The following is a 23,068-nucleotide window of genomic DNA, read 5'->3' on the forward strand; positions in this document are numbered from 1 at the left end:
CAATCCTCCCAGTGGACAGACCAGGCCAGCACGATCCGATCAGATATCACACTTCAAGAACAAGCTATATCCAGAGCAGTCACTGCTTTCACTTACCTAATCATCTACCCCAGTGGTCGGCAAAGTGCGGCTCGCGAGCCGCGGTTTGCCGCTCTGTTGACTAATGAGTTTGCCAACCACTGATCTACCCTATGAATCACACAACTGATGACCTATAGTATGTGATTTACAGCCATGCAATGGACAGTACAGGGCAGAGCACTGTCCTGGGGGAAACCTCAGCAATGGGGCTGACCACTGACATGTAGGCTGATGGAAATGGAATCAGAGGAATGAACATCACCTGTAGACCATGTTCTATGAGATAAGACATTGCCTCCAGATATAGTAGGCCAACAGGACTTTGCATGGTCTGCCCTTGGTGAGGAAAGGACTATATCTGCAGTTTTACCTACAAAAACTGAACTATGACAGGCCAGGAAGGATCTATCCATGATTACATGCACTGAAAGAATACACACGCATTGACATATTTTACTTAAATGTATACATACACTTATATCAGACAAAAGGGGGAAATGTAGCACTCACATAAACCAACTTAGCTGCCACAACTAATTTCCCCTTTGTTACCACCATCTATCTGATCTTTTCCTCCTACCATAGTCAACTCATCTAATGATTTTCACTAGTTCTATTCAAGCAATTTGGGTTCCACCATAATTTAGAACTAGCTCATATCCTTCTTCTCAACCCCATATTATCTCCTCCCATTATTCCCTATGTTAATCATACTGGAACATCTAAATTCAATAAATGCTGAATGAACAAACAGAACAGCATAGTTACAGCAAAATAAGGAAGCTTGTTTTTGCTGTATTATCATCTATATATCAAAAGTAAACATTCCTCCCGTTGAACCCCTGAGTAATGAGGACAAGACCTAAGGTATGTGTCCCTTCTAAAGAAGGAGTAGCCTCATTATCCACCAATCCTCTTGGGAGAGTTTCTTCCCACTTAGACCCCTAATTATACAGAAATCTATAATAATAAAAGCATAATATGCTATTTAGACCGGACGTCCAGAAACTGGAGATTCGAGGGAAGCCCGGGTCCCAGGTGCCTGAAGGAAGGAAGGCCTACTCTCGCACAAATTTCATGCATCAGGCCTCTAGTATACATATAAAGAAAGAGTTTATTTCTGCCATGGAGTTTATTGTAACAGGATATGTCCTGTATCAATTGTATATTCATCTTTAAAAGAAAGAGATGGAATGGCATGACACAGGGCTCGGTATCACTATATAAAACAAGTCCAGCCAATGGGTGGACTTACACAAACACAGTAATCCCTGTGTACTGCCCCAGACGATAGGAGTCCAGCCACAGCAAAATCAGCTCTTGTTGGAAATCAGGGAGCCAGATGTCCAGGGTGAACCAGAGCTTATGTGATAAGATCTTTCTTTGCTTGTTTAAAGGCTTCTTAACAGTTCTAACATAGACTTGTTATGCTTCTATGACCCTGCAAAACATACAAAATGATTAGCCTATCCCTTTCTGACACATGTATCAATAAATGTGCCCACTTTCAACTAATTGAGAACTTTTAGGTGAGTCCATCTAATGAATGAACGCTCTGTGAATTAACATTTCCAAAATTAAGCACTACTATCTTAAGTATTTATGGAGACATATTGGCCACATCGTGCCAAGGAAAAATAAGCAGGTTTAAAGGGATAATGCTGTTGTTTTAACCCATGTGTACAAAATTGACAGATAAAAGACTGGAGATGCTTAGCCAAAATGGTAACAAGTGGTTGTTCCTGAATGTGAGCAACAGGAAATTTTGCTTTATTTGTATTATTCTATATTATCAACTTTTCTTCACTGAACATATTATTGTAATTAATAAAAAATTTTAAATAAATTAAAGTCCATTAAAGCAAAATACGTTATGTTTTTCTCCCTTTATTTCTATATTCCTGCTTAACAGTTTTAAAGCCCATACAAAAAGAAGCCCCAGCAAAGTTATAATAAACTGGTGCTGCACCATGTGGTATAGATTTACCTAAAACACAGAGGAACATTCATATTCCTCTCTTCGAGCATGGCACTATATGCAAGAAATTACTGGACTCAAGAAGCACATGCTCTCAGACAGTTACATCAGAGGCCTTTTTTTTAAAGTTAGATTTTAACTGAATTTAAAAGAATGAAAGGAATTTCCTGAATTTTTATCAGGGCAATTTCCCAACAGATTTTTGTCCCCACTTCTCCTCTTAATACAAGGATTAAAGGGACTTAGCAAATTAGAGTGTATACTTGCCACTTAAAATGCTATTAAGAATATGTAAATTAGGAGATCTTTAAAAAGCAATACACATCAACAAAAGGCTTAGAGTTCTTGCTCAGAAGAAGCTGTTTTAACAGCTTCCTATGAGGTTAGTCAAAAAGCATCAAACATCTGAGGGCACAGCTAAGCCAGGAGGGATCTGCTTTCAGACCACACAGGCTACAGAAAGAGGACACAAACCTACGTTCTATCAGGAAAGAGCCTCTTTTTGTTTTGTTATCATGACAAGTATCACTGTCAAGTTTTCACTACAACTTCATTAAAATACCAAGCCATACACACGCACAATTTAACACAGCACAAGGAGGACAGGGACATATTTTTCAAAACTGCAAAATGGCATCTGCAGAATGTCTCCAAGGAATGACAAAGGCACTTTTTAGCCCTAACAAAGAGAACAATGTTTCCACTAAGACACTACAGGGCTATTGCATTTCAATGGGGGGAGAAGGGGGGAAGCAGTAAAAATTAACACAAAACAGAACTCAACATGTAGAATGACAGTCTGTAGGGGAAAATTAAAGAAACTATTGAGGACACAAGTCTCATTATAGGACACAAATTCAAAGCGTGCTTAGTGTTTTTATAATTGGATAATTTCAAATATTAAATTTGATAAGAAAAATTGTAACTAAAAAAATTCAAAAATTACTTCTCAATTGAATCAACTAAGTTTCTTAGATTCATAAACATCATGCTTCTATAATGCATATTATTTAAAACACTGCTTATAAACAACCTATGCCAACATTATGCTGAGCAATCAACATATATTTCATTTTTCATGACTACTCTAAATGAGAAATGTACTAGCAATGTCTCAATTTAACAGATAAGGAAACTGAGGCTTACACGTATAAAATGACTCTGTATCAGGCAGAACTAAGTTTCAATTCCAGCTCTTTCATTTACTAGCTAGACTTTCTTCCCAAGACACTTTACTTTGAATTTCAAGACTATCAACATCAAATAACGTTCACAACAATTAGACAAACTATTGCCAAAAATAAGGCAAAATTTTCCTAAAATAGTATATTAAAATGGTAATAGAAGCTTAATAAATTGGGAGTGTGAGGAAAATGGAACATACCCACTCTTAATCAACCAAATAACATTTTCAAAACACTGTTAAAACAAACCTTAAAAAATACCTTCAGAGAAAAAGAGAGAGAGAGAGAGAGAGAGAGAGAGAGAGAGAGAGAGAGAGAGAGAGGAATGTGAAGGGCCAGGATTAATTACAAAATAAATAACTGAACATATTGGATGAAGAAAGATCATAATCAGAACCTTAAGCTGAATGTTCCTCACTTTTTATTTGAAGTGTATATATTAGTTATCTTCAGTGGCTAGTACCCTAAAAAACAATCTGATGACTTTTGTATTGTGAGAAGAAAACTTCAGTTAAAATTACAAACAGGAGATTCATAAGTAAAGCCAGTAAATAAGCTACCAATGGGTAAATTTTTCTCTTAACCATTTATTTCACATAAATTGTTAGTCCTACTCTGAATATTCACTCAACTAATCTTCCTAAATTCTAGTTCTGATCACATCATTCACCTGTTTGGGAAAGCTCAGCAAGTACAAAAAGAAAACCCAAATTTTCCACCTGAAATGCAGTCTTCCAGGCTCTGGCTAAACCCTCCTAGAATTTCTAGCCTTTCTGCTCAGTACTGGCCATGATGTTGTCTATGCTGGGGGGGAACCACTCAAGTCTCCAGGCTCACTCCTGTGGTCTCTTCTCAGAAGTCAGCCAGCCGAGTAGCATGCCCATCAGCATGCCCATCACCATCACCACCACAACCACCACCAACAACAACGTAGGACAAATCCTGCTACACGCTATGACCTTGCCAAACACATACTGGCCACTCCTAGCTGGGTGCTACCCCTCCCTCCTCCAGATGCCCACAGCGTTCCCTGTGTCTCTTCCAGAGCTGAGCACTTTTCTTCAGTTTCCCCAGATTCCCATCTTACTGACTCCACTAAACAAGTCCATGTTACTCATCGCTTATCCTCAGCTGCAAAAAGTTATCCACTGTACACAAAGCTATGCTTAGTATATATGGTAGAAAGAAATGAAGTTATAAGAAAACACTTTTAAGAAACTCAGTGCACCTATTTTTTCTAGCAACTCCAGGCATCATAATCTCATTTTTCTATTATCCATGATAATCACCTTAATTATTCAATAAAGTGAGCCTAATATTAAATTAAATAGCTATCTAATGAAACAAATATCTTGGCACATTTGTAATCAGAAAGCTTATGCCATCTTTTAAGATTCAAATTAGGAAAATGTGAGAAGAATGGAATTTACTATCTTCACTCTACATGATTGGTTCTCATGGATTAAGACTCCTAAAAGATCATTATCTTCAAAAAGGTATTAAATTCTAAGAAAAGTGAGAAGAAAATAGAAATGGCTCTAAAATAATCCTACAATAATATATTTTATAGTCCTCCTGAATCATATAATTTTAGATCTGGGAAGGATCTGAAAAAATAATTCTTTATAACCCATCCTTTACATTACTGACAATAGAGACTCTTGAGAAATTTTAAACTGAGCTAAGTGACTATGGAATCATTTTTTAGAATATCTGCCAGGTATTTCTCATTTGCATTAACATTTTAAATCAACCAGCTGATGAACTCATGTTTCTAGATGAATTGATGAATTTGCCCCTCAGCATTTTGTCAAATGGAGCCAATTTTTTCCAAACACACTTTCCTCCTGGGATCTTCTTTTCCCCAATGCAACCTCACTCTGCTGAGGTTCTGATTCCCAAAGGTATAAAACAGTATGAAAACGTAGAATGGTGGCTGCTTGTTTATTGGTGTATTTTTTAAACTATAGGCATTACTATAATCTCTTCCTCATGCACAGCCTCTATCACACAAAGGTACAGAAATCACAGCAGTTGCAGGGACAAGGGAAAGTGAAGAAGCACCTGTCCAAGAAAACAGTAGCTGTGGCTATCAGAACTGAGGCAGAAAACATGAAATCCACTATTCTCTTTTTCAAATATAATTCTGTAACAATTACACAGAACTTTTAGGATCATCTACATAAATATAATATAAGCTTATCTTCCAGGAAACCTGGCCCACACAAATACCAAAAACCCAAATCTGGACCATATAAGTTATAAGGCTGGTTCCTCATTGGCCCTCACCTTCTCTTTACTTGTGCTGCATAACAACACCCTGTGAGATAGAATTCAGTGATATTCATTTCGTCTAGTCCAGTGGTCGGCAAACTCATTAGTCAACAGAGCCAAATATCAACAGTACAACGATGGAAATTTCTTTTGAGAGCCAAATTTTTTAAACTTAAACTTCTTCTAACGCCACTTCTTCAAAACAGACTCACCCAGGCCATGGTATTTTGTGGAAGAGCCACACTCAAGGGGCCAAAGAGCCACAGTTTGCCGACCACGGGTCTAGGAGAACTGAAAATAACATAAAACCATTACCTTCATGCAGTCAAAACTGAGCATCCAAAGAAAAACACCAACTCACCTTCACTGGTAAGGAATTCACTGAGTAATCACAGATGTCCTTAGAACTCACACCTGCAGTCCAGGTCTGTGATCACTGCTACCACCTTGCTCGATGGCACCGAATACCAAGGACGCCTGGATTAGGATAAACGCCTTAAGTAGCAGTGCTGACACAATTCAGTTCCTAACACTTATGTCGGAGGTGGCCCAGCCGTGGATCAGGAAATAATGCGACTGATACTAGAACACAACAGTAAGCATACATATCTTTAGGAAGTACAGTTCCTTTTCCAATCATAAAATTAATCCCCAAATTAATTTACTTTTTTCGCCAAACCAAACAGACAGGTGGAAAATTATTCTAAAGAGCCTAGAGAATATGCAGACCCCTTATTACTTAAAAATAATGAATTTTAAAACAACTTAACAGAAATTAGATCACACTTCAGCAGCACATGAAATTTTCTGCACAAAATATGTCATGCCTATGTAACTCTTTTTTAAGAGAAAAGAGCATGTGCATGCCCATACACACAGACACACAAGTGTACTTGGTCCATGAAGGGTTTGTGTGTGGTTGCTTCCCTGTGAAGCTCCTGGATCGGTCTCCTTTTGCATCACATCTATGTCCTGATACTTTCCCACAATGAATAAGTTGGAAAATGGAGAGAGTTCCAAGGCCTTTTCAAAAGGCAAGCCACTTAGAGAAAGATGGGGGTGGGAATGGGGGGGCAGGGGGGCGGGAATCAAGCAACTGATCAAAAAGGAAAGTATATTATACTGAACAAACTTAATGGTACAACACTTTAATTTAAATTAAGTCCAGCATTATAAGAAATAGAACATTGCTGGAAAAAAGAAACAAAGAATTTTCTTAATTCTGTTTCTTCCCACTTCAGTCACTCAAGCTATTTCTGTCATATTTCTCCAACACGTAAGCTGTCATCTCTAGTGGAGTTCCTCCACCCACTCAGTGATTTGAAACACTTCTGGAAAAGAACCAAGAGAATAATCAACTTTGCCAAATGACATTCAGATTTGGTCCCCACCCTAGTATTTGGCTACTTATCCTTATTTCTTGATGGCTTTTTCATTCTTTCTCTCTTTCCTTCTTCCCCAACATACCAATACATACTAGCAATTATTTCCTTTCTTTCCCACTCCTTACTCTTCAGATTTTCAATACCAAATTTCTTCATTCCCCTCATTCTACCTTCAATTCTTCCCCCAAGATACAAAAAAACAAATGTAGAAAATTGTCAGTAAGTCTTCACACTGCATAACTTAATAGACTGAAGATTTCCTGTGGGAGAATTTTTCCAAGGAAAACCAGAAACTGGGGATTCTCCATCACCTATTTTTCAAATGTCCCTCCCCTCTCACCAAAGTCATTTCAGCTGTTTTATACGGTTTCTTCTAGATTGACTGAAAGACAAACAAAGGTGAGGGTTAAGTCTGAAACTCTGTGTACCAGCACATTGTCTGAATCCATAATAACTGCCTCAAAAAGAACATCTAACTACCTGTTGAACAAAACAACAAAAAAAGTACAAATCATGCTCAACTTGTTTTTTCTGCAGAGATATTCCCAAGACCAGTGGTGCCAGCACCACTATCAACTCACAGAGAGCAGAGAAGAGGCCATGTTCCCTCATTTGCCCTAAATATGCTCAGAACCCTTTAAACAATACATAGTAATAATAGTGAGAATCTACAAGGTGCTCTGCTAGCACTATGGAGACAAAGTGGAGGGGGAAAGAGAGGCAGAAAGGCAGAAGGAAGACAATAATATTGTCTTTGAGATGCTGATAATCTAGACTGCTAACACACAACCCCACGGAAAGTGAACATTCATAAACATTCAAATTTTAAGACAACAGTAGAAGAAGGGCTATAAGACTGTGAGTAAGGGCCACAGGAACTACACAGCTAAGAATTCCTATAGGAATTCAGCAAAATATGGCAAATATATTCCAGAGTAGAAGAAAGTTGGCCCATGAGATGATAATTAACAGTTTGGCAAAATCACTAAAAAGTTTTAAGAGATTAATTGGTTTGAACATGACGGAAAATAGAAACTTCAAATATTCTTATGCTAAATGTAAAACATACATTTTTAACCTCCATTCCTTTCACACTTACATCAAATAACCCTGAAATAACAGCAGTGCAGCCAAATCATGTGGTTTTCAAACCTCTCCAAATTACTTGAGGCAAATTAATTTAACTACACAGGTGTGTTTGGGTAGTCCATGTGTCATTTTTTTTTTCATACTAAAAGTTATAGTCAGATGGATTTAACTCTCTGAGGCAATGGGCTCCAATTTATCTTTGTGAAGTGTAATACCTCACAAATTCTCCTCAGTGTATAAAGTAAAACAGACAGAATGGTATAGTTATATATACTGAAATAAGTGAGACCAGTTCTAATTCCAGCTCTGAAAGCAATACTAATTTGATAAAGTCATTTAGCTTCCCTTTGCTAAATCTCCTCATTTATAAAATAAAAATGGGGTAGATTAATTATCTCTTAAAGTGCCTCACAGTCCTAAAATTCTACCTATTTAAGAAATTACTTAGCATGGCAACATGTACACAAAGTTGAATAAAAATCAATATAAAAAAACAAACATATGAGCCCAGGTTTATGAAATGTACACAAATTTACTGAAGTATTTATTCTATAAACTATAAATGTTGGATTCAAGGATAAAAACAACAAAATATTAAGTGATTATGTCTGAAAGTGAGAATAAAGCTGGCTTTTATTATGTTTCTCTCTATTCCAAGTTTTACCCAACAAACATGCAAATTTACCATTAAAAAGATCCAATCCCTCGAAACCAGGCTTGACGTCTGGAATCAGAGCTCTTCCGCCTCTACAAAATATGCTGAAAATTGGAGTTCTTTTAGAAATACTGCAGTCAGTCTTCATTCAGGGGGAAATAGAGGGGGAGAAACCCCTCAACTTTGGCTGTCCATGGCTACTTTTCTCATCTAGTCTCTATCCTCTCTTCCATCCCCATCCCCACCCCACTCCCAAAAAAATCTCTTGGGAGTGATTGAACGAAAGTAACCTAACACTGGAATTTCTGGGACTGTGTGGTTTGCAAAAAGCACTGTATTTTCATCTCCCTACCTCTGCACACACACCCAGAATTGGATTTCATACTTATTTTTGCAACAAAACCTCACGGTAGTGCTTAGAAGTCCTTTAAAAAGAAAAGGGGGTAGGGAGCAAAGGCAGGCTGAGGGGAAGGGGGGTGATTTGGCACCTGTGGAGATGATGTCATTACCAGCCTTGGCTCTCAACTGTCTCTGGAATGCAGCTGTGGCTAGAATCCCTGAGCCCACCCAATGCTATGTAACATAAAACACAGGCCTTCTGGCCCTAGAAACCTCACAGTCACACTTGACTGTGCTCTACTTAGAAAGCCCTATATTCCCAAGTTTTCAGCTTTAAACACAGTAGAGTACAGCATCAAATATTGTCCTTGGAAGGCCGCACTTGAGCTGTTCTCACCTTTATTTAACATCTGGCAGACCTGAGGACTAACTACACGCCTGTCTATAGGAATCCTCCAACTCATAATAGGCCTGATTTTGAGTCACTTGTTTTAAAAGAAAAAAAGATAAATTAAATGAAGACTAGGTTGAGGAAGGGGTGGGCACAATGGAGAAATGAGATAAGGATAACAAAAGCAAGGTTGGGGATGTGAGCCTCAATCCTCATTCTGTAAGATGAGGCTAAGAAAACGGAATGCCTGGCTATTCGTACAGATAAAATAATATAGGTAGAATGAATTTCTGGCCAAATAAACACTAAAGAAATGTTAACTATAATTATTTTGCCCCACAAAAACAGTCATTAAAGGGAATACTAATTCCCCAAGCATACTTAAGGTCTAATTAACCTATAGTGCACTTGAAAATTTAACTGCAAATTTTAACTCTTCGAAGGAAGACACACTATCAGGAATTTCAACTAAAATCCATTTGCTCCCTAGAGGAATGAGTGGGAGACAGCCCTTTCTGTCATCCTCCATTCATATTAGACAGCCCAATGAAGAATCCCGACCTCACCACTCCTCCACAGGGGCCACCCGAGAGATGGGGTACCTGACAAGAGGCTGTGAACTCTGGGAGACTTGGGATGAAGGCCTACAAGAACCTCCTGACTCCCCACTATGCAATTCCCCGGTCACCTTTCCCTTCCTTTTTAAGAGCCATAGAAAGTAGCTTCCTGCTTCCCACTGCCAACACCTTACCAATATAGTCCAGTATGATGGGAACTTAGACCTCAAGATTCTACTATGCATAACAATGGCAAGCTGGACCAGTGAAGTCCAGATACAGTCTGTCTGCTTTTACTTCTAAAGGCAAGGCCAAAATCACACTCAGATGCTAATATTTTTTTTTGTTTTTTAAAAAAAGTCATCAGGCAGCAGAATGAGGAAGAAGCTAGAACAAATATCTCACAGTTCCCAAAACTGTGTCTGTCTACTTGATCTTTCAGAGCATAGTTATCCTCACAACCCTCTAAAATTTAATTTTCTATTGCTGATTATGTGTTTGTGGTTGACCCATAACTGTCTAAGTTGCAAAAAGCTCTCTTCCTATAACTCAAAGCACTTATCAAAAGTCCCCTCTCCTCAGTGCCCTAGCTTTTATAGAATCACAGGATCTTAGTGATGACCCAGACTCTGGCATTAACCCAATCTATTCCCCTCAGTCTGACAGTAAAGCTGCAGGGACCCAATGTTGAGCCAGAAGCTCATCCAATATCTGGGGCATACTTTTCTCCACCACCCCAAAATGTTTAAAGTTTTTCGAGGGAAGTGGGAGCTGAATCCCCAACCTTCACGTGTATAATGCATCCCAAATCAAAATCATTTTTATTACCTATACTCTTACTCCTTTGTATAAGGCACAGAGCAGAGATGTGTATGCATGTGTGTGTGTATATATATGAGAGAGAGAGAGAGAGAGAGAGAGAGAGAGAGAGAGAGAGAGAGAGAGAGAGAGAGAGAGAGAGAGAATGTGTGTATTTTAGTTTGTTCCTACTTAAGAAGCAAATTCCTATGATCCTGTCCTCCTCCTCCTCATCTCAGTTACCCTTTCCCACGGTCATACCCCAAGCACTGGCTTTCAAATGTTTCTCACTGTGACCCAGAATAAAATATTTACATCCCAATCCAGTTCACAAGTACACAGTAAACACACCCAGTTTTAATGGAAACAAAGTTTTCAAAAAGTGTGATCCACTCTGATCCGAAAGAAAGCCTAAGCTAGGGCAGTTTGTGCTAAATACAGTCCCAATCCTGGAGTCAAGTGAGCCCTCATCCTGGGGGAGGGCTGCCGCAACAGGAAAAAGGGCACCTCTTTCCCCCCACGCCCCTTTCCTTTCTTTCCCAAAGGGGAAGCTTTGCACATTGGGAGCACTGCAGCCAATGAGGTTTATCTAAAGCATAATCATTGGTAAGTGAAAACTTGCCCCAAAGGGTAAGAATTCTTTTTTTAATTCACATAAAAGTTCCGTATACACTAAATAAGGCCCTGACTCTCATGTTGTTTATCCTATTTCATTTTCTAAATGCCAGTCATGGCCTTCTAAAATGATTTCTTGAAAAGTCCTGTCCTAGATCTAGAATCCTACTATTATCTCAATTTCATGATTATCTTCTATCCTCCCAGCTCAAGCCTCTCTTGAACCCCAACTTCAACAATTCTTTGACTCTGAGCAGCTGGCACCGGGCACCACCTTCCCACTGCCTTGTCTTCATTTCCCTCCTTCAGCAGTTTGGATTCCATGAGCCACCATTATACCCTTAACTCCCAGCTCTCCCCTCCCTCCAGCACCTTCTCATGCTCTATGGTTCCTACTAACTATACCTTACTTCACACTTGCACTCACACAGCCAAACAATATAACTATGATAACTTTTCTCAATTTAAACTCACAGCCACAAATTTTAACCAGGCTCTTAGAGATGTCCAGAAATTCAACGACAGTATCCTAGTAAACCCACATCCCAGTCTCCTGGACATAGATTTCACAGCTGTACAAAAAAAAAAAAAATTACAGACAAAAGATATGACACTGGAAATTGGATATTCCTATGTATGGTCTGAGCCATAATCTACCTATGGCTGTCCTCTAATAAGGAAAACGATATAGTTGAACAAAGTCAATGTTTTAAATAAACAAACGAATGTTAATAGCCATTCATTAATAAACAAAACTGTCTAGTATAAGGGTGACTTCCAATATTAATAAGTTTAAGGGCACTTAACCATCCTATATAATAAAAGGCTAATATGCAAATTGACCGAACGGCAGAACAACCAGTCACTATGACATGCACTGACCACCAGGGGGCAGATGCTCAATGCAGGAGTTGCCCACTGGTGGTTAGTGCACTCCCACAGGGGGAGCACCGCTCAGCCAGGGGGAGCGAGCCTAAGCCAGCAATCGCACATCCTACGAGGGCTCCCAAACTGCGAGAGGGCGCAGGCTGGGCTGAGCCCACCCCCACCCCCGCCCCAGTGCATGAATTTCATGCACAGGGCCTCTAGTTAAAGAATAAAAGAAAAATATATTTACTTTCAAAAAGTGTTTTAATTTTCTCTTCCTTTATAAAAATGTTTGGTGCTATTCTCTCTTTAATTTTCTTACCAAAGTAGTCCATGTGCAACTCTGCCTTCCCCTATAATCACTGTCAGGCATCAACAGTTTATTGTCCAAGTATAATTTGTTCAACCATGCAAACACCTGTGCAATCAGGCGTGTTCAATTTTCAAGAGACAAGTCCAATGGCACCGCCACAGAGATAAGCACTGGGCCCTGCTAGTGGGCCTTTTGCTGAAAGAAACAGCTTTTCCCATAATTACTTCTACTTTGAATCAAAGTGTCTAATAAATGCTTTCCTACAATTCAACAGGAAAACAAAACACAAACATTATAGAGTTGCTATTTATTCTAACCCAGGCCACCAACAGTGACACTAATGCATACAAGAGGATAAACCCCAGAGTAAAATGGAGCTGTGTCTCTTGAAATTCAGGGGCCAGTTGAAGTGAAGGCTAAGGAAGCATATCTGCCCAAGGAGGTAATAAGAGGTCAAGCCCAGAATTCAATGTGCTACAAGAGTGCTGCCACAGAGAAACCACTGCAAGCCTTCGAAGGTCGTTTCTACCACTGTGAAACTTTAGTTCTTCCTGGAGGGGAGAACATACACAACTAACGCAGATGAGAAATCTACATATGCCAGCAAATAGGCAGACTGTGTTCCAGAACATGCAAAGACTACAATCCCTTCAGAGTAAGAAGATAATTTAGCTTGGAGGAACCTCAGCTACAAGACATAACACCATTTAGACCTACAGATATGGCCAAGGTCACAGCTAACCTACCAGCCTGTCACCCAGACTGCCCACATTAAAAAAAGGGGGGGGGTGCGGGAGCACAGCACAAACCATACCAATATGGTCATGCTAACATAATTCCTACCTTTACTCATTTAGGCTCCGTCCACAGCACCCTGACGTTCACAAACTCTACTGCCTACTTTCTGTTACTTACTAGTAGTTTAAGATTGCTAAGGTGTTTGCCTCTCCGTTGTCCTCCACCATTCACTCATTCAGTATATAGGGAATGGCCTCTATGTAGCCAGCACAGTGCTAGAACCGTGATCGGCAAACTGCGGCTCACGAGCCACATGCAGCTCTTTGGCCCCTTGAGTGTGGCTCTTCCACAAAATACCACGGCCTGGGCGAGTCTATTTTGAAGAAGTGGCATTAGAAGAAGTTTAAGTTTAAAAAATTTGGCTCTCGAAAGAAATTTCCATCGTTGTACTGTTGATATTTGGCTCTGTTGACTAATGAGTTTGCCGACCACTGGACTAGAACATCACAGCCTAATAAGAGACATAGAGAGGAAACCAATGATTAAAATTCATTCTGAGAAATACCTACATAAAGCAATCTGGGGAAAGGAAAAAAAAAAAAAAAGGCAGAACAGAGAATGGAGTTAGGCAAAATTGAGCCATACCTGAAGGATGAGGAACAAAGAAAGAAGGTACAGAATCCCAAGTACTTACAAAGACATTCAAGTAGCATTTCAAGTTGCTCCTTTCAACTTTTTACAATTAATCAAAATCACAAAGGCTAGGCCCAAAAACTCACAAGATGATCAAATGCAAAAATCAATTCTCCTACTAACAGAGTAGCTATTTGATAGATACTGGACCTACAGATTTCAGATACTAGACCTAGAGATTTCTTCCTTTTAAGATTATCTTAAAATTCCATTTATTATTGTATTTCAGTTTTATTTATAAAACTATTTAATTAACACTTGACACTGTAGATATGTGTGGACCTACGTATGTCACTCACAACTGCATCCTCTGGTACTCAATGTAATTATGAAAGGCACACTAGGACCTTCATCCCAGTAAAAACTCTGGTGGGTATCTCTCATTCTTTTGCTTCTCTTGCACCCCAAGCCAAGGTAGTTCATGAAACATTCTGAACAGGCAGTCAATTAACTGTGACTACGATAAAGTGATCTCTTCTAAGTGGGATAGGCCGGGGATGAAGGTAGGAAGCAGCTGAAAGACAGAATCCAGGATAAGGTCAACTTTGTGTGATTTGGCTTAGGGCTAGGTGAACAGACAGATGGGCAGCCTCTTCCTCCACCTCTAGAACAGAGAATAAAAACTTGCCTAATTACCACTGAGTTATTGTCATGAAAACAAATATTGTGAAGCCAGAAACAGTTTCTAATTAATTAAATTTGGTCTGTGCCCTATGTTAGACAAATCAGGGTTTTTCAACCCCTGTCCTACTGACATTTTAGCCAGATAATTCTTTGTTGTGAGGACCTGTCCTGTGCATTGTAAAAGGTTTAGCAGCATTCCTGGTCTCTACGTACTGGATGCCAGTAGCATGCCCTCAAAACATGGCAATCAAAAATGTCTCCAGACATTGCCAACTGTCCCCTAGGGCAGCAGTCGCCAACCGATGGTCCGTGAGGTCCCAAAGGTTGGCGACCGCTGCCCTAGGGGACAGAAATCACTCACCCACCCCCACCTCAGTTGAGAACCACTGGGCTAGATTATGAGCATCAGGCTACTTTCCAAAAAGAAAAAAATGTTGATGAACAGAACAAAATATTAAGAAATAACCAGCTATCATCCGTATTTTAATGAAGAGCTAATAGATATCCCCAACCAAAAAGAAAGATTAAAATTAAGGCCAAAAAAAGTAAAAGCCTAGAGCACTGAAGTAACAACATGATTGTGTGTTCATGCTAGTGACTGCTAGCTCAAACCATTAAATTAAACAAATACACAGAAGCTCAGGTGTGGTGGTAGCAGCAACTGAAAAAAGAACTTAGTGAAACGTTAAAACTTAATCAAACCAAATCTATCTTCATTCTACATATCCAAGCCCATTCTACCAAAAAACAAAACACAAATCTATAACAGATTTTAATTTTAGAAAATGAATATTTGAAATAGTAACTATTTTGTAATAACTAGTAACACAGACAAAACTCCAAATCCTGGCTCCAACATTACATAGCCACTACACTTAACCACTTTATAGGCTGTCTCCCTCATCCAGAGAAAGCAAACAACATAACCAATAACAAGGACAACAATATGGTGCCTGACACACCGTAAGTGCTATTAAGTGGCAATTACCAGTGTGTGTGTGTGTGTGTGTGTGTGTGTGTAACAAACATACATCTAATACAAAATGGAACACCAGGCCCAAGTGAACTAAGAGGAAAGCATATTTCTAATAAGTTAACTGAGAAAAAAACACATTCCTGTAAAAATGCACAAGATGCCAAGATTGACCTGCACTTTTTTAAGGCAGGAGAAAAATGGATTACCATCCAAGCTCACGGTTACAATAAAAGCAAAATATAAATGCTGCCCTTTTTTAAAATAGAGCATTATGCACTACTTGTGCTAACTCCAAACATACGTATTCCCCAGGTTTTTATCCAAATCAAATAAACACCATTTTAATTGGTTGATTTTAAAAATTCACCATTTAAGTTTGCCATAAAGTCTAATCGAACAGGAGAGAAGAACATTTTCTCACACATACCCAGAGCCAGTCTGTGGTTGCTGTTTTGCCTCACAGAAGTTGTTTTCTAGCCACAAGCTACTACAAATTGTTCAGACCTTTTTGGCAGCAGAACAGGAAATTGCCCTTTTCACCCGTTCTCCCACAAAAATCTAGTCAATTTCTAGGCAGGCCCATCTCTCAAGGCTACTTGCTTTACGGAGCCAAATGCACACGATTTCCCATTTAGTAATAAGAAGGGCCCCAAATATTTTGCATTTTTGTGAAGAAAACTGAAAGCAAGTCACCAAAGACCTGTGGGCAAAGCTCTGTATTAAATCAGCTCATAAAGTGTGCTGCACCACACTTTCCGCCAGCCTTGGAAATCTATAGGGCTTTTGGCATCACAGCTGTTTCTGTTTTATCCAAATCGTCCAGGATGCAATCTGCAACATGTAAAGCCATTTCCTGAGGCTTCGTTGTCCTTGATTTCCCACTGTTCTCAACTTGCCTTGTTTCAAATGAGTGGTTAAAATAGGTATCTGCCTTTGGATTAAAAAACAACCTCCAATCTTCCCTTCCCTCTGAATCTGGGGTTTTCCTACACTGAAGGATCTCATAGAGGTATGTGGGCAAGGGTTTGCACAAGGATGAAGCTGAAGTTCCCTCCTCTGTTTTTTATTCAGGCATACAAAATCAGTCTACATTTTTCTCCTTCAATAATTTAAGCAGAGGGGAGGGGAGGAGGTGGTAAATTACAGCTGTAACATTTAATTTCTAAAAATAAAGCCAAAATTGTCTTTTAAATGCAATATTAAAAAAAGAACCTTTGAAAACCAGAAAATTCTTTGTATCCCATTGGGCTTAAAATTTCACAGATAAGTCATTTACTAAAAAAAGAAAAAAACTTAAACCCAAATGGCAAAAAAGGCATCTGCAGTTACTCACAAGATAAAGCTGGACACTACCCTACCCTGAGAGAGTCAGATGCCAAAATTCAATCTGGTGAACCAAGCTCGCACTTCAGATTGAAAATCAGCCCTACATTTTCCAGGGATCATTTTCTGTCTCCCAAAATGACTTGCAACCTCAAACAAGGTCCAATAATGATGCAAAGACAACTTTTCTGAAAGGGTATAATGTCAGAAATTGTCCAAAAATGATAAGCAAGGAAACTTCTATTCAACGATACACAGCATTACTTCGATTTAATAAAAGATAATCAAAAGAATACTTTTCAGAGGTCAATATTAACACTAATTTAAAATATGCTCAACTTCAGAACTCCTTTTCAGAGGTACACTGAATTATTCCCACAAAATAAATCCTATAGATTTATACTGGGAAGAAATCTGGAGGACAAACCAAAGACTCCACATTAGAAATTCAAAGGAAATTTCTTATGTGTCTAGTAAGTAGAGTGACCTGGCTTGTCTCTGTTTAACCTCAAACAACACACCTTGTTATTTTAGGTAATCTTTCCAATTTAAATAGATAAAACTGCACGCAGAGCAAGCACTAATTGCAAACATGCTTTCATTCACTGCTTGCTTTAACTGACAATAAATCAGACCATCTTTCATCTCCATAAGCAAAACAGAATATCAAGGAGATTACATATTACTGATTATCAGCCTATCAGCATCTTCAAAGTACACTCTAATGGTTAATATTTATGAGAAAGTGTCTATGAAATGAGGAAGAAATAGCTTTATTTATTTACTAGAGGCCCAGTGCATGATTGAATCATGCACGTGTAGGGTCCCCTACACGCTTTCACTTTTCGCGGTGGAGCTGGGTGCCTGTCCGCTGGTGCACCAGGCCTTTCAGAAGCCTCCGGCTCAGCGGAGGCTTCTGAAAGGCCTGGTGCCAAAGCAGACAGGCACCCAGCTCCCCCACTTTTGATGGCCCGCGGCCACTGAGGGGGGCTGCCGCGGACACCTGGCTACCCTGCCGTTGAGAGGCGCAACTGGGTGTCCGCAGCAGGCCCCCTCAGCGGCCGCGGATCTGGCCATTGAGGGGCACAGGGGGCGGGACTCCCGCCCCCTGCGCCTCTCAACAGCAGGGTAGCCCCCCTCAGTGGCAGCGGATCCGTGCCTCTCAATGGCCGGATAGGCCACCCTGAGTCCCGCCCCTCAGCCTCCCGCTGCCCAATCGTGGGCGTAGCGGAGTGATGGTAATTTACATGTTACTCTATTATTAGATAGGATTTACTCTGTGGGTCTGAGGCAGTCCTGTGTGCTATTTAACACCAGCAGAAAAAAACCTGTAAGACAATCACCAAAGAAACAACAAAAGCATTTCTTGAATTAACTGTCCACATCTTCACACAACTTACTTTGGAATAAGGAAACAATAACAGAAGAACAGCTGCCCAAGGTTATCCAGAGGTCTGGCATGAGAAGTCAAAGCACTCAAGTTCAATGTTCAAGCACAAGGGTTTTCTGCCCCATGAGAGAAAAGTTCTTGCCTGGGAAAGTTTGCTTCAGATTAGGCTAAATGGGCAATTAAGAAATTTCTTTACTACTGTTCATTTTTAAATTTCTTGCACCATTAGAAAACCCAGTTTAAAATATAATTGGACTTTTCTAAAAAGAGATGAAAAATGTAAAATGTCACCAATTTCTGTTCATTCTCATCCCACCTCCACCCTATATCCAATTAGGATTTATTGTGCAGTTACTCTATTAAAAAGCACACAGCTTAACATTGAGAGGGATAAAAAGTGCACAAGGCAGAGATGTATTTATTACCCAATAAGTTATGTCTGCATCTGTATTTACACACAATAAGTTGAGGGTGTTTTGTTTGCTTGTGTCTTTTTAAGTATCTCTGTGTGATTTACTTTACACATGGCAAGAGCACTGAAGGCCCTCCATGTGTCTAAATGAAAACTCCACACATTTGGCTTCAATAAAACCAGCCGTCTCTTGAAGATAGGTTCCAGCTATGAATTGTGCACATTTGTGTGCCGGAAAGGGTGAAAAGGGCAGTTTTTCGTGCCGCTGCCAATGGGCTGAACAATTCACAGTAGCCTGTGCTAGAGAACAACTCCTCTAAGAAAACTGTTAATTTCCAAGCTAGCTTGGTATACTTGAGTGAAATAATGTAATTTTTCTATTTACTCTTATTCTCTATCACACTTTTCCAGTAAAATGCTTCCCTGGAATTTTATAATCATGGGGTTTTGGATGTTGTGGTTTTTTTTTAATATATTTTTATTGATTTTACAGAGAGGAAGGAAGAGGAATGGAGAGTTAGAAACATCGATCAGCTGCCTCCTGCACACCCCATACTGACGATCAAGCCTGCAACCAAAGTATATGCCCTTGGCCAGAATCAAACCCGAGACCTTTCAGTCTGAGGGCCAAAGCTCTATCCACTGAGCCAAACTGGTTAAGGCTATACTCATGGATTTAAATGATCTTACTAGTGAAAAGAATATCTGAAAATATTGCTTACCAGGTTAAGTGAAATGCAATTTCAGAACATGTCTAACTTCTGAGCATTAAAATCTTTTCTAGTCTTCTCCTTCCACAATTAATATAGTACTAATTTGTTTAGGAATTCTGGAAAGTTCTTCCTGAATTCATCCTGCAAACACAACACATACACACACACACAACCCCTATCAGGCTATTTGTTCACTGTGGAAAATAGCAAAGGAAAAGTCCACAGCCCTTAAGAAACCAATCTAGTAATGGAGAGAAAGAGAAAGGCAGAATTCTTAGTCTGGGGGTAGAGGTGTGGTGGGTAGAGAGGCTGTGATTGTTTTTCATAAATTCACTGGACAATTTCTGTGCATCCTAAGGTTTGAGAACAGAGGTTTAAAAACTGTATTCATCCCCCCAAGAAAAGGCAATAAACCAATAATTATTTATTTATTTTTTAAAAAAAGCTCACTACTGGATCACTCAAATTAGACAGTCACTATGATTATATTTACTGGTAAATTATTACCATTCTGCTGCATAAATGAAGTACCTAGACATTAAATTGAGTATTGAAAAAACTATAAAACTATTATAAAAAGAACTAAACTAGAAATCAGAAAGGTAAGTCCAACTACTGCCACTTAATTTTAATAAGAATAGAAATCCTTCCTGCCCTTTATCTCAAAAAGTAATTAGATTAAGTGAAAATATACATGAATGTGTTTTGAAAAGGGTTTAAAAATTTGACCATATACCATTGGTCAAGGAACAAAACAGGCAATGAATTAACATTGACTCGTTTTTAAAACCAATTTTTAGGCTCCCAGGAAAATCACTTATGAAAATAGTTGCCAAGCTTTGTATATCTCAGTAGCTTCAGGAATGACATTTTTTGCATAGTTTCAATATTCCTTTTATATTTTATATAAATATTATTACCAAGTTCATAGTCTTTTGCATTTAGTTCCAGTTTTGCTCATATATATAGCTCTATGTAGTTAATATATGTAGGTCATTCTTTTTAACTCCTATATGGTACTTCATCATACAATAAAAGACACTATCCCCCACCCCTGCAATTGAAGGATAGACTGTTTCCATTATTTTACTACCTCAATGAATTCTTCTTCCATGTCTCCATGCAAATGTGCAGGAATCTCTAGGGCACATACCCAGTGGAATGCTGGCCAGTACAGTACGGTCAATTTACTTGATATTGCAAAAATGTTCTCCAGGGTGGCTGCAGCAATTATATTCTCACCAACAGTGAACGATAATAACAATTGCTCTACATCTTCCTTGACACTTGATATTTTTAGACTCATGGTAGTTATGGAAAAGTCTGTTTTAACTTGAATTTCCTAACTATTAGTGTGATCACATGCTAACTGGCCATTTGGGTTTACAGTTTTGTGACTCACCTACCATTATCCTTGATTTTTCTACTGGGTTGTCTTTCTTTTTCTTATTGATTCAAAGCTGTTCATATATAAGCTAGAATTTAACCCTTATAGGATACTGGCTATTTTCAGTAATCCTACCTGAAAACCCAACTACAATGGCTAGAATACACCAAAATCATTTTTTTCATATGACTACAAATATGGAAGTAGGTAATCCAGAGCTGATGTATCTAGTCAAGAATGTCATCAAGAAACTAGCCTTTCTATCATCAACAAATCAACAAACGACAAGTGTTGGCGAGGATGCGGAGAAAAAGGAACCCTCGTGCACTGCTGGTGGGAATGCAGACTGGTGCAGCCACTGTGGAGAACAGTATGGAGTTTCCTCAAAAAACTGAAAATGGAACTCCCATTTGACCCAGTAATCCCACTTCTAGGAATATATCCTAAGAAATTGGAAACACCCATAAGAAAGGATATATGCACCCCTATGTTCATAGCAGCACAATTTACAATAGCTAAGATTTGGAAACAGCCTAGGTGCCCCTCAGCAGATGACTGGATCAGAAAACTGTGGTACATCTACACAATGGAATACTATGCTGCCATAAAAAAAGAAAGAATTATCATCATTTGCAGCAACCTGGATGGATTTTGAGAACATTATGCTAAGTGAAATAAGCCAGTCAATGAAAGAAAAATATCACATGACCTCACTCATTTATGGATAGTAAAGAACATTATAAACTGATGAACAAAAAGATAGATGCAGAGACAGTAAAGCATCAAACAGACTGTCAAACTACAGGGGGAAGGTTAGGGAGAGGTGGGGTAGATAAGAGATCAATCGAAGGACTTGTATGCATGCATATAAGCATAACCAATGGACGCAAAACTCTGGGGGGTGAGGGCAAGTATGGGTGTGGGGTGGGGTGAGGGGGACAATGGTATGATATGTACACATATAATACCTTAATTAAAAAAATAAATTTTAAAAAAAATATATATATATATATAATTTTTAAAAAAAGAAAAGAAACTAGCCTTTTATCCTGCTCTGCCATCTTGAACATGTGGCTTCAACATCTTCACTGCAGGATAGCTGCTGCAGCTCCATATTCCAGGTAGGGGTGGGCAGGCGACCAAAACTCATATTCAGGGAGTAAAGCTCACTCCCTTTCTCATCACTTTATGTGGTCTAATGAGTGCTGTGATCCTGCCACAGAAGAAACTCACCCAGAAGATCATGTCAGTAGCAGCATCTCAAGACGGAAGGACTTCCTATGTTATATACTAGTATTTCTAACTATCTGTCAGAAGGTCTAGCCAACAAGAATTAATGAAAAGCATTAAAAATCCTATGTAGACTCAAAGAACCACATTCCAGTATCTTATGCAAAACCCTGCCCACAAACAACAAACTGATTCAAACTGAAAAATCAATCAGGAAAGTGAGGAAGGGTCATTATATATTTCTTTTCCTGTTGTCCTTCATCTTCCCTCCAAAATTAGTTCCATCTAATCTTTAGCGAACCAAAGATTTTAATGGGTATAAATACAAACTTCCCTTTCCTGAAAAGAACTCTATGTCTACAGTAATATTTAACTTTCCTTTCATGTCAATTAAACACTTTTTAAAAACAAATAGTGGAGAAACCTGCCAATTTATAAGCGGCAGTCAGCCATCATTTTTCACTCATTCAGGATCTATTTATTGAACATTCCCACTTAAGCTTTCACTTCTAAATTGCCTCTAATTCCATCTTCTCCTTCACCCACATTCGCCCTAACTAGCATCTGTCACCTGTTCTTTGGATAGATCAGTAGAGTCATCCCTTTGGTCTTCATTCCCACAGTAAATCCTCTATGGCAAGCTCTGTAAGGTATGGAAATACTGTACAAGAAGCAAGGCGAGCTCAGAGCTAGAATATCATTGTGAGCAGAAGTTGAACCTCTAAGCTGGCCTCCTGGTTTTACTTCTCTTCTAGTAGTCTTGGATTATTTCAAATTGCACGCAGTTCACAGGGGCAAAATGAAACCTTTAACAGCACAGAAAAATGAGCACAAAGTGGATCAAAGCAAAGCTGTGCAAATTACCTAAAAGTTACCAATCATCCCCTACATCACTAAGAGTTGAAGCACTATGATTGAAATTATTTAAATGACTTAAGAAAAGTATTTCAATCTTAAGAGTGGACAGCAATGAGTAGACAAATTCAGAGGGAGAGATTATGTGGTCAGACTGAGTGTTTTCTAACAAGATTAGCCTTATCATGAGGATGAATGAGG

At 39.0% G+C, this 23,068-nt stretch overlaps 1 protein-coding gene across 7 annotated transcripts in view; it reads right to left on the bottom strand.

Annotated features, from left to right (window-relative positions):
* EPB41L2 (erythrocyte membrane protein band 4.1 like 2) overlaps positions 1 to 23,068 on the bottom strand; it is a 199,151-nt gene that overhangs the window by 147,620 nt on the left and 28,463 nt on the right. The window contains exon 1 of one of the 7 annotated variants that reach the window (XM_079781293.1): positions 5,879 to 5,994. The exons of the other annotated variants lie outside the window; for them this stretch is intronic. The gene's annotated coding sequence lies outside the window, so the exon portion shown is untranslated. Of the gene's footprint in view, positions 1 to 5,878; positions 5,995 to 23,068 lie in introns of those variants that run through there. 7 annotated transcript variants of the gene reach the window in all.

Source organism: Cnephaeus nilssonii, assembly GCF_951640355.1.
Source record: "Cnephaeus nilssonii genome assembly, chromosome: 9".
In the NCBI taxonomy this organism is placed as follows: Eukaryota; Metazoa; Chordata; class Mammalia; order Chiroptera; family Vespertilionidae; genus Cnephaeus; species Cnephaeus nilssonii.